We start from the raw sequence: 13123 nt of genomic DNA, 5'->3' as shown, positions 1-13123 counted from the left end.
TTTCTTTTGCAGTGACAGTGGAAAATCTAGACTAATTTATGGTTCTGCTGCTAAAATGTAGATGTTTGTATTACAAAGCCTAATTGATGTTAATTAAACAGTGGATAAGTTCATTCAAAGGTTAATTGCTATTAAGAAGGTAAGCCCCTTCAACATGGCTCGTGGATCCTCCCGACTGCTGCAAACAATTGAACGCCACGGCACAGCGTGGGCAGGAATGCTCAATCTCATAAAACTTCCCACCCTCAATGTGCAATGGTGTTCAGTCACTTGGAGCAGCAGCTATGGATAGAAATTGGGAGCCATGCTGAGGTTGGGGAAGGCAGGAACCACACTGAGGGCATGAGAATACCAGCATAAAATTGGATAGGGGGGAAATAAATGGTACAAGTTTGAAATTAGAAAGGGGTAGGAAGAGTGCCAGGATAAAAATGGAAGTGGAGAGAATAGTTCCTGTTTGAAAATGTAAGGGGGAGAACAGTACCAGCATGAAATTGGAGAAGACAGAGTGTGTGAAGATGACATTGGAGAGGGGAGATGACATTGGAGAGGGGAGATGACATTGGGGAGGGGAGAAAGGTGCCAGCATGATATCAGAGTGGTAACAGCACAGTTCCAGCATTCAATTGGAGGGAGGGAAAGATTGCCACCTTGAACTGGGCAAAGAGGAAAAAAGAGCCAGCTTCTGAACCTGAGGGAGGGTGAATGGGGGGCAAAAACATCACAGCACTTTAAGATTCTTTCACTACTGTAACTAAGTGTAGCATTTATGCATACAATTTACCATTTTATTATATAGAGTGTAACATTTGCAATGTGACATCTGCAGTTTGACATTCACATGTGCCGACATGTCATTTTTAATTTATTGATAGATAGACATAGATATAGATAACTTACTAGGGTACTTTTACCTTGTCGCAAACACAGAATTAGCATTTTACATCAAAAAAAGCAATTTATCACATGCCTACACAGGACAAATGTGACATACCAAATGATGTTAATGTTTGTATCCCTTTAAATTGCTATTTCTGAATGAACGACCATTGATTAAAGTGCTTGAAACTCATCAGATAGTGATACAGCAGTGAAGAATAATGAGACGCTATCTTTCTATGACTCATAGTAGATTCATAATTGTGAAGAAAGAATAAGAGTATCATTGTAAGACAGTGGAAGGTTTAATTCCTATATCCAATTTGACCTTTCAGGCAAAAAAATGGTAAGATACTAGAGTGGTTCAGCCAAGTGAGATTCTCCATCTAATAATTGCCTTAATTGGTTTTACTTAACAAGGACTATTCCATTAAAGCTGGGTTTACTATTACATAGAAAATGTAGAGAAGCGATAATTACTGTAAGTGCTGGATTAGCAACAACTAGATTCAGTGGTAAAAGTGCAGTAGCAATATCCCGCATCAAACAATGCAGTCAAAGCTCTTTTAATTTCCTCTAACATCCACTGTGATTTCCTTTTCTTTACCCCTGTTATCATCTTGGTACCCATTTCTTTGGTTTAGTATATTTTCCAATATTTCATCCCATTTCTTTAAATAATTTCTAACATTGTTACTTTTGCAAATTCTCTCCTCCCCTCTATTCAGCCATGTAATGTATCCTATTTCTTTCTGTAATCTCTCCAGTATGTATTGTTTTTAAAACAGTCATTTCAATATCTAACCTGATGGCTTGACTTCAGCACAGTGAAATAATTTGGCATCATTTGGGTCAACCAGCTTATATTTGGGTGGTCATCTTCACTTAAAGCTCAGGGCACTACTACAAAGAAAGACTTGGATTTATATCCTGCCTTTCACAACCTTGTTCCAAAATGCTTTACAGCCAATGAAGTAGGCCGTGATTTTGCCGGCGCTCAGAGGCCGGGTTTGGAGGCGGATCAGAGATTAAAGTCATTTTGATTGATGGCAGATTGCGCACCCGCCATCATCCCGCCTCCACACAACCTTCCCAAGTGTCGGGTCCCCGATTTGTGAATGGACCCGACACCTAGTGGTGGGGAATGGATTAAAGGCAATTAACTGCCAATTACCAGGTACTTGTGAGCAGTTTTCAGGGTCTTTTTTTTGATTTTCCAGCTTCTGGGTCGGGTTTTATGACGTCCGGACAACACGTCAGGTAAGTGTGGCGTGTTGTGAGTCTGGTCTGATGTTTGTGAAAAGTTGACAACTGCAGAAGTGGTGTCAATGATGCAATGTTGCACATGGTGAGTTTCAGAGCAAAGAAAATGTTGGTTGCTGCATTTTTAATTCATATAGAGATTTCTTTAGCTTACAAGTTTTTAAATCCAACTGTATGTCCAGTGCCACCTCATTGGGAGAACCTCTCTCGCCAGTGACAGATCGCTTCTGTCATCTCACCTGCAGCTGCCATCTATTCCAGCAACATCGGAGCCAATGAAACAACCTCTGAATCCTTCCACAATCATCCCCAACACCAACATCACCAACCACATCACCAACCTTCGCCGCCATCACCTGATGCTGCACTGGACACAGGGCATCAGCCCCTGACAAAATTGCTGTCCGGAAGGCCAGCAATGGCATCACCGTGGCCAGACTTTCTTCACTTGATGCTGTAAACCCTGGCTGCCACATGATGCGCCAGGTTGACACCATCCCACACCAGCACCATGAAGCATCCCTTTAATGTCCAAGCCATTCCATGCACACACATCACTATAGCGGGGCCGGATGGTGGGGGGAGTTATGACTGAACAATCACTGGAACTCAGTAAGACGCTTCTCAATGTGCACTCAGATCTGTCCAATAAGGGGCACTTTTTGAAAAAGAGATTTCACTGTATGACAACACATTACCAGAAACTTCACATGGACATTGGCTAAACCTCTCAAGTGCCCACCCTTGTGTGTTGTTAGTTGCTATGCTTGCAGTAGAATGAGGGTGAGGGTGAGGGGTGGCTAGTGAGATGGGAAAGTGATAAAGTAGATAGAGAGGGTTGGGTGGAGGTGCAAGGTAAGTTGGTGCCCTGGGGAGGCCGCTTCTGCCCTTGGAAGGGAAGAGAACCTCCCTGCATACTGTGAATCCCTCCATAAGTATATGGAGGGAGTCATTGGAGAGCCTGGGAGCAAGAGTTCACCTTTGTGCTGTGATTGTCAATGTTTTCAGCACCTCAATGCTGTCAAACACTGAAAAATCAACTGTCAAAATAAAATTGTGCATGGTCCCTTTAAGGAAACCAGCAGTTGACACTTCATTAAATGACGTCATTAGACCCGCTTCCTGTTAAGCTTAACAAGGCCAATCAAGGGAAAATTACATCTGTAGAGCGGAGGCAGCTGGGGGCGGGACCGGAATCTGGAAACTAGCTGACCCGCACCCATCCCGAGACTGATGAGAAAATCGTGGCCGTAGTGTTGAAGTGTAGTCACTGTTGGAATGTAGGAAACGCAGCAGCCAAATTGCGCACAGCAAGCTCCCACAACAGCAATATGATAATGACCAGATAATCTGTTTTAGTGATGTTGGTTGAGGGATGAAGATTTGCCAGGACACCGGGGAGAACTCCCCACTCTTCTTCGAAAGTGCCCTGGGATCTTTAATGTCCACCTGGGAGGGCAGACGGGGCCTCGGTTTCATCTGAAAGACGGCACCTCCGACAGTGCAGCACTTCCTCAGCACTGCCCTGCGGTACGATGGATATGCAATAATGTTGTAGGTTTCAGAGGAATCCAGCACTCTAGCTCAGCCACAAGACTGAATTCAATGGTATGTGATTGCTGGCATTCAATTACGCTCCAATCTCCAGTTTGTCCTCCACCTCAGACTGACTGCTGAACCATTAGATCAAACTTAAGGTTTTCCTTAGATCCCCATTTTAATATACACACTGCAGGAAATCCTGCACAAGCTGCATCAATTAACTTCCCCTTTTGAAATAACCCACCACCACTCCATTTCATTTCTTGGCAATTAAATTGCCAATAATTAGCACTCTCTCTTCTCCTTCTCAACTTATTTGCTCGAATAGTTCCATATCAGGCTTTTTCTCTGATAGTCTTTAATGATTTCTAATTATAAATCTCTCTCCACTGGTGTCACATGTTTCCAACCAAATGGGCTCAGTCATTTTATCTGACGATAAATCATCTCTTTTGATAACTGTCTGATCCTCTGTTATTAGCAATGCTTCCCCTACCTTAATCTACTTTCTTATCAGTTCTAAACCCTGTTGTCCAAATCTCATGTCCCTGCTTTGCTACTAAGCTGATTATATCTAGCTTCGTCTTCCATACATAACCTTCAGCTTCCTGTATCTTATTCCAGGAAACACAATCCAAGTCAAGTAAGGCTCATGCTGTCATTTTTGTTTCGAGAAGGATCATTTTGATTTCACACAGCCGTTCACCTGGCTGAGAACTGAGAAATCCACCTGAGGCTAAAGAATAGGAGTGACATGACAAGATGAGAGAATCTAAGTGACATGAGAAGCAAATATATCCAATTAAAACCAGGAGAAAGGAGGCTTCAAGTAAGTGGAAGTGTGAGTGACATATAAAGACAAGAAAATCTTACTGACACAACAAAGTGAGTGAACAGCAATGGCACAATAAAGCAAGAGAGTTCCAGAAACACAATGAGGCAACTATGTCCTAGTGGCACAATGAAGTATGGACGAACTAATGGAAGAGGATAAAAGAGTCAGATTGATGAGATGATGAAAGAGATTCTGATTGAACCTAAGACTAAAGCTGACAAAAATCATTCACCCGAGATTGGCTAGCTTGAGTGACAGGACTTTGCTGTTCAGACTTTTCCCATCAGTGTACTTTTACCAAAGTCTGAAGATATCTTACTATGTGTTTGTTTTTATCTTTCAGTTTCATAGCTAATAAAACTTTATAAAATTGTCCATTTAATCCCATTAAATGACATAATGCAGTTAATTATATCTGACTCCCCCTCCCCACCCCAACAAGATTGACACTTCTCCATATCTTTGTAATGTGTTGCCATTCTGTCCCCTGATCTGCTTCCACAAATAGCATTCTTTACTACAGTGTGTTGCATCATTGCAAGCTCTCTCTGTAAGATTTACAGAAAATGGAGACAACTTCAATTGTAAAATAAGGCTATTTTGGATATTTCAGTGGGTTAGAACTCAGGGTTGCTCGGAAGTCCTTTTCTCGTCTTGTTCTCAAACTCCTTGTTGTGCTATTTGGACCTTCATATCTTATCCTGTAACTGAAGTATAGTTGCTTCATTCTGTTACTGGAAGTGTTTATTGTCTCATTGCAGTTCTCTAAATTTGATGTGTCACTTGAAATGTCTGTCTTTGACACATCACTCAATGTTTGAGCAGTCTCAATCCAGTTCCTATTTGGTGTCAGTCCACAGCACAAAAGTGGCCATAGTTTTAGATAATAAAACAGAAAATAGCAAAATTCATGAGGTACACTTTTCCAATGAGGGTTCAAGCACATTATTTGGATGGAATGGAAGGAGCTTTAAGACAAAATGGCCCTGGGATTGCCGTGCATGAGCACACGTGGAGTCGGGAGCTGATATTGCCAGGTTGTTGGAGTCAGCTAATTAAAATAATTTACTGGTGGTATCGCCACATTTTTTATAAACACAGGGTGTGCTGTGGTTGCATGTGGATGAGGAATAGGAGAGCAGCAGCTCCTAAAGGGCTGCATTACTTTTCTAAAGTATGCTCTTTGTTTTGCCTGACAGCTGCTGCGACTGCAGAATGTTGCCAATGGGCAAGTGATGGAACTGCCACTTTGGATGAGAAGAATTGGATTTTGGTAAAAGAGCAGGGTCGGGTATCCATATTTCAGGTGGAGGAGAACCCTCCTTATGACAGATGGTGGCACAGAGTCTGAAGGCTGTCTCCCACATATACAGAGTCATAGAAGCAGCTGAGAAAGACATGAACTGAGGAAGAGTGCCGCTGTACTGTTGCCTATAATTTGGCAACCCAACTAATCTTATAGAATGCACCGCAGCCACTGTGCCCCCAACATCAGCAATGGACCATGAGAAGCATCAACATCTAGGGGCCCAGGGGATAGCCTGGTCCCCCTTTTAGCCAGCTGTCTGGTCTGCCTGCTTCTTGAAATATTGCTGATACAGTGGAATTGCACAGAATGAAGGCATCATGACTGCACTTTCACCTGCATTATTCTGATCCTGCTTTCATATACCATCTAAGTGTAGTCTGATCAAGACATTGTTCAGCTTTAATTAGAAGTCTTTTGTATGAGATTGATCGAAAGCTTTCGGAAAGTTTAGAAATATCTTGGAAATAGCACTATGTACTGTATCTGCAACTTCTCAAGAACGTCAGTGAAGCTGGTCAGGCAGGTACTTTCCTTTCTAAATATATGTTGTCTGCTTCTTATTAAGTTATTGCAGTGCAGGTTCTCCTCCTGCCTGCCCCTTAGAATAGAATCTATGTTAGATTAATGGGCATGCACATACCTGAGTTATTTTTGTCACCCTTTTTAACTATGAGTTAGGTTTGCCTGTGCATCCTCACCAGTGCTCAGCAATTCTTTGAGTAAGTGCACCATAAATGTCTTCCTTGGGCTCCTTCAGGTATCTGAGGATGCATACCATCGGGCCCTGGAGATTTGTTAGACTCAAGTTTCCCGAACTAATCAGCCACACTGATTTCAAAATCCTCTGGAATACAAGGTGTACAACAGAAATTGGCCAGCAAGTTTATTTTATCCACACAGATGCGGCCGGACCTGCTGTGATTTCCAGCAAAAAAAATGTTTCTTGTCTGTTTTTTTGTTTTTTTGTTTTTCATACAGACCCCAGCATCTGCAACATTTGACCCCTTGTGACCCCACCTCATTGTTCTTTGTAATGTTTTCCTGACTGACCTGTTTGGACACCATTTACACCTTTGATTGCTGTGATTATCTCTCTGCCGAGGTGTGATAAATGGCAGTTAGAAAGATTACCTGTAAACATCTGACATTATTCTCTGACTATATAAGCTGTGTTTTTATGCATCTCTCACTTCACCTGATGAAGGAGCAGCGCTCCAAAAGCTTGTGATTTCAAATAAAGCTGTTGGACTATAACCTGGTGTTGTGTGATTTCTAATATTAAGTAAGAAGTCACACAACACCAGGTTATAGTCCAACAGTTTTATTTGAAATCACAAGCTTTCGGAGCGCTGCTCTTTCATCAGGTGAAGTGGAAAGATGCCTATAGACACAGATTATATAGTCCGAGAATAATGCCAGATGATTACAGGTAATCTTTCTAACTGCCGTTTATCACACCTCAGCAGAGAGATAATCACAGCAATCAAAGGTGTGAATGGTGTCCAAACAGGTCAGTCAGGAAAACATTACATCAAAGAACAATGAGGTGGAGTCACAAGGGGTAAAATGTTGCAGATGCTGGGGTCTGTATGAAAAACAAAAACAGACAAAAAACATTTTCTTTGCTGGAAATCACAGCAGGTCCAGCCGCATCTGTGTAGAGAGAACAAGCTAACGACGACTCAAGTCTGGATGACCCTACGTCGGGTGGGGTTACATGTAGCGTGACATGAACCCAAGATCCCGGTTGAGGCCGTCCTCATGAGTGTGGAACTTGGCTATCAGTTTCTGCTCTACGATTTTGCGTTGTCGTGTGTCTCGAAGGCCGCCTTGGAGAATGCTTACCCGAAGATCGGAGGCTGAATGTCCTTGACTGCTGAAGTGTTCCCCAACTGGGAGGGAACACTCCTGCCCGGCGATTGTTGCGCGGTGTCCGTTCATCCGTTGTTGCAGTGTCTGCATGGTATCGCCGATGTACCATCCTTTCCTGCAACGTATGAGGTAGACAACGTTGGCCGAGTCACATGAGTATGTACCATGTACCTGGTGGGTGGTGTCCTCACGTGTGATGATGGTATCTGTGTTGATGATCTGGCATGTCTTGCAGAGGTTGCTGTGGCAGGGTTGTGTGGTGTCGTGGTCGCTGTTCTCCTGAAAGCTGGGTAATTTGCAGCGAACGATGGTCTGTTTGAGGTTAGGCGGCTGTTTGAAGGCGAGTAGTGGAGGCGTGGAGATGGCTTTAGCGAGGTGACATGTTGAAGGCTGCGAAGAATATGGCGTAGTTTCTCCGCTCCAGGGAAGTACTGGACAACGAAGGGTACTCTGTTGGTTGTGTCCCGTGTTTGTCTTATGAGGAGGTCTATGCGATTTTTTGCTGTGGCCCGTCGGAACTGTCGATCGACGAATCGAGCATCATATCCCATTCTTACGAGGGCGTCTTTCAGCATCTGTACGTGTCCGTCGCTTTCCTCCTCGTCTGAGCAGATCCTGTGTATTCGCAGGGCTTGTCCATAGGGGATGGCTTCTTTAACGTGGTTAGGATGGAAGCTGGAGAAGTGGAGCATCCTGAGGTTGTCCGTGGGCTTGCGGTAGAGTGAAGTGCTGAGGTGCCCAACTTTGATGGAGATTCGTGTGTCCAAGAATGAAACCGATTCTGAGGAGTAGTCCATGGTGAGTTTAATGGTGGGATGGAACTTGTTGATGTTATCGTGTAGTCTTTTCAGTGATTCTTCGCCGTGGGTCCATAGGAAGAAAATGTCGTCGATGTATCTGGTGTATAGCGTTGGTTGGAGGTCCTGTGCAGCGAAGAAGTCTTGCTCGAACTTGTGCATGAAGATGTTGGTGTATTGGGGTGCGAATTTGGTCCCCATGGCTGTTCCGTGTGTTTGGGTAAAGAACTGGTTGTCGAAGGTGAAGACATTGTGGTCAAGGATGAAGCGGATGAGTTGTAGGATGGCGTCTGGAGATTGGCTGTTGTTGGTGTTGAGTACTGAGGCTGTCGCAGCGATGCCGTCATCGTGGGGGATACTGGTGTAGAGTGCCGAGACGTCCATCGTGGCGAGGAGTGTTCCTGGTTCAACTGGTCCGTGGGTGCTGAGTTTCTGTAAGAAGCCTGTAGTGTCACGACAGAAGCTGGGGGTTCCCTGTACGATGGGTTTCAGGATGCCCTCGACGTATCCAGAGAGGTTCTCACACAGGGTTCTGTTCCCTGATACGATAAGACTTCCGGGTGTGTTGGCTTTGTGTATCTTTGGGAGGCAGTAGAATCTCCCACGCGGGGAGTACGTGGGATGAGAGCGCGTAGGATGCTTTGAAGGTCTGGATCGAAGGTCTTGATCAGTCTGTTGAGTTGGCGGGTGTGTTCTTTGGTCGGATCTGCGGGTAACTGTCTGTAGCGTTCCTGGTTGTCCAGTTGTCGGTATGCTTCTTTGCAATAGTCCGTTCTGTTCTGTATGATGATGGCTCCTCCTTTGTCCCAGTCGGGGAACACTTCAGCAGTCAAGGACATTCAGCCTCCGATCTTCGGGTAAGCATTCTTCAAGGCAGCCTTCGAGACACACGACAACGCAAAATCGTCGAGCAGAAACTGATAGCCAAGTTCTGCACTCATGAGGACAGCCTCAACCGGGATCTTGGGTTCATGTCACGCTACATGTAACCCCACCTGACGTAGGGTCATCCAGACTCGAGTCATCATTGGCTTGTTCTCTCCACACAGATGCGGCCGGACCTGCTGTAATTTCCAGCAAAAAAAAATGTTTCTTGTCTGTTTTTTTGTTTTTCATGCAGACCCCAGCATCTGCAACATTTGACCCCTTGTGACCCCACCTCATTGTTCTTTGTAATGTTTTCCTGACTGACCTGTTTGGACACCATTTACACCTTTGATTGCTGTGATTATCTCTCTGCCGAGGTGTGATAAATGGCAGTTAGAAAGATTACCTGTAAACATCTGACATTATTCACTGACTATATAAGCTGTGTTTTTATGCATCTCTCCACTTCACCTGACAAAGGAGCAGCGCTCCGAAAGCTTGCGATTTCAAATAAAGCTGTTGGGCTATAACCTGGTGTTGTGTGATTTCTTACATTTGTCCACCCCAGTCCAACACCGGCATCTCCACACCATGGCTACTTAATATTATATATACTTCAATGAGATTTCCCTTTAACGGCTATCTTTTTAGGCTCTAATGCTAAAGCTTCTCTAATCTTTCTTCATAACTTATCCAATTTACACTTGGGATCAGTCTTGATGCTCTTAATATCCTTTCTAGTACAAGTATATCTTGTCCTGGCATGGTGAACAAAACATGATCACGGTATTCTAAGTGTAGTCTGATCAAGACATTGTTCAGCTTTAATTAGAAGTCTTTTGTATGAAATTGATCGAAAGCTTTCGGAAAGTTTAGAAATATCTTGGAAATAGCACTATGTACTGTATCTGCAACTTCTCAAGAACGTCAGTGAAGCTGGTCAGGCAGGTACTTTCCTTTCTAAATATATGTTGTCTGCTTCTTATTAAGTTATTGCAGTGTAGGTTCTCCTCCTGCCTGCCCCTTAGAATAGAATCTATGTTAGATTAATGGGCATGCACATACCTGAGTTATTTTTGTCACCCTTTTTAACTATGAGTTAGGTTTGCCTATGCATCCTCACCAGTGCTCAGCAATTCTTTGAGTAAGTGCACCATAAATTTCTTCCTTGGGCTCCTTCAGGTATCTGAGGATGCATACCATCGGGCCCTGGAGATTTGTTAGACTCAAGTTTCCCGAACTAATCAGCCGCACTGATTTCAAAATCCTCTGGAATACAGGGTGTACTACAGAAATTGGCCAGCAAGTTTATTTTATCCTCTTTAGTGAAAACTTGGACTAAATATTCATGTCATCTTTCAACTATTTTATCATTGAACTTCACTGCCACTTTTATCTTTTATAGTTTGAACCTCCTTTCCAACTGCGTGTTTACTGTTAGGATACTAGAAGAGTTTTACAATGTAATATTTTTAGCTATACTCAGCTCCTGGGTCCTCTTTGTATTTAACATCCCTTTTATATGTTATAGCAATTCCTATACTCCCCGAGGGTACTCTCCTTCCTTTATCCTTATGGGTTGTGTATGCTTTGTTAATTTTTATTTTCTTCACTCAATTTTGGATGCCACTTATTTAGCTTTCACTTATTTTTCTTGGGGATATATTTATTAATTTCCAATTCTTCGTTTAAAAGTGTTTCACTTTTCTTCAACTGAGATATCTTATAGCAATATTTCTCAACGAATTTGTTATAATTATACATACATTCCTTTGAAGTTAGTCTTTTAAAACCATTTGTCTTCTTTCTTCTGGTGGTAATTGCCAGATCATCTTAAATGTATGCATATTTAGGTCACAACGTCTATGTTATGTATGCTAAACTAATCACTTGAAAGGCCTAGATCTAGATGCAGATTTCCTCTCATGGTTTCCCCTGTATTTCTGGATCACTTACATAGACCAGACGTTCCCCAGTGCAGACCCTCTCCCTGGCAGGGGCAGTGTCTGAAAGTGAGGAAAATAAGTCGGACTCTGCAGCAGACCTGGGAGTCCTGGAACATCGGTAACGGCCACCTGCCTCAGAGATTTCTTGCTGGTGTCTAAGACCTCCAGCCCTGAGCCTCTCCTTCCTGCACCTACACAGGAAGGTGCCAGCCTTGGCACAGTGGTAGCACTCTCACTTCTGGCTTAGAGGTTGTGGATTCAAGCCCCTCTCCAGCACCTTGAGCACATAATCTTGGCTGACACTCAAGTGCAGTACTGAAGGAGTGCTGCAATGGAAGGTGCTGCCTTTTGGATGAGAAATTGAAGCATGTTCCCTCAGGTGGACGTAAAAAAGGAAAACTATAAATAAATCAAAGGGAGGAACTTACTAGATTTAATCGGAGTAAAAAATGGTAATGGAGAAAATAATGAGACTGAAGATTAACAAATTTCCAGGACCTGATGGATTCCACCCCAGGATATTAAAAGAAGTAGGTGAGGAAATTGCAGATGCTTTAGTCAGGATGTTCCAAACTCTCTTGCTTTAGAAATTGTCTCCTTGGATTGGAAAATTGCCAATATCACTCCATTATTTAAGAGGAGTGAGAGAGAGAAACCAGAAAATTATAGACCTATTAGTCTAACATCTGTTGTGGGAAAGTTACTAGAATCTGTTATTAGGGATAGAATGACTGAGCATACTGACAAATATGAACTGATCAGAGAGCGCCAACATGGATTTGTAAAGGGTAAGTTATGTCCAACTAGCCCAGTTGAATTTTTTGAGGAGGTTACTAACATGTTAGATAAGAGAGTGTCTATAGATGGTATTTATATGGACTTCCAGAAGGCATTTGATAAGGTTCCACACAAGAGGCTTGTTATCAAAAATTAAAGTGCTAAGTAAAAAAAGCAAATCCTTGTTTTCAAATCCCTCCATGGCCTCACCCCTCCTTATCTCTGTAAGCTCCTCCAGCCCTACAACCCTCCAAGATCTTTGTGCTCCTCAAATTCTGGCCTCGAGCGCATCCCCAATTTCCTTCACTCCACCATTGGCAGCTGTGCATTCAGCTGCCTAGGCTCTGGAATTTCCTCCCTAAACCTCTCCGCCTCTCTAACTCTCTCGCCTCCTTTTAAGATGCTCCTTAAAACCTACCTCTTTGATTAAGCTTTTGGTCATTTGTCCTAATATTTCTTTATGTGGCTCGGTCAAATTTTGTTTGATAACGGTCCTGCGAAGCGCCCTGGGACGTTTTACGATGTTAAAGGCACTATATAAATGCAAGTTGTTTTTGTTGTTGTTGCATGGATTTGGAGGCAACCTATTGACATGGGTAGGGAATTAGTTAGGAGGTAGGAGACAAAGAGTAAGGATAATGGATATGTGTTCCAATTGGCAGGATGTGACTCGTGGTGTCCCACAGGGATCTGTACTGGGGCCTTGGCTTTTCACTCTATTTATCAATGACTTAGATGAAGGAATAGGGAGCCATATATCCAAGTTTTCTGGCAGCACTAAGTTAGGTGTATCAGTAAGTAGTGTAGATGGAAGAAGAAAGTTGCAAAGGAAACGTTGATAGATTAAGTGAGTGGGAAAAATAGTGGCAGATGGAGCTCAATGTGGGGAAGTGTGAGGTCATTCACTTTGGACCTTAGAAAGATAGATCAGAGTATTTTCTAAATTGTGAGAATCTAGGAACTGTGGAGGAGCAGAGAGACCATGTACAGAAATCACTAAAAGCTAACAGACAGGTACAAAAAATAATTTTAAAGG

Source organism: Somniosus microcephalus, chromosome 3, assembly GCF_052327205.1.
Source record: "Somniosus microcephalus isolate GS21.2 chromosome 3, FLI_Smic_1.0, whole genome shotgun sequence".
Classification (NCBI taxonomy): Eukaryota; Metazoa; Chordata; class Chondrichthyes; order Squaliformes; family Somniosidae; genus Somniosus; species Somniosus microcephalus.
The sequence above is the reverse complement of the archived record's forward strand: the minus strand, read 5'-3'. Positions refer to the sequence as shown.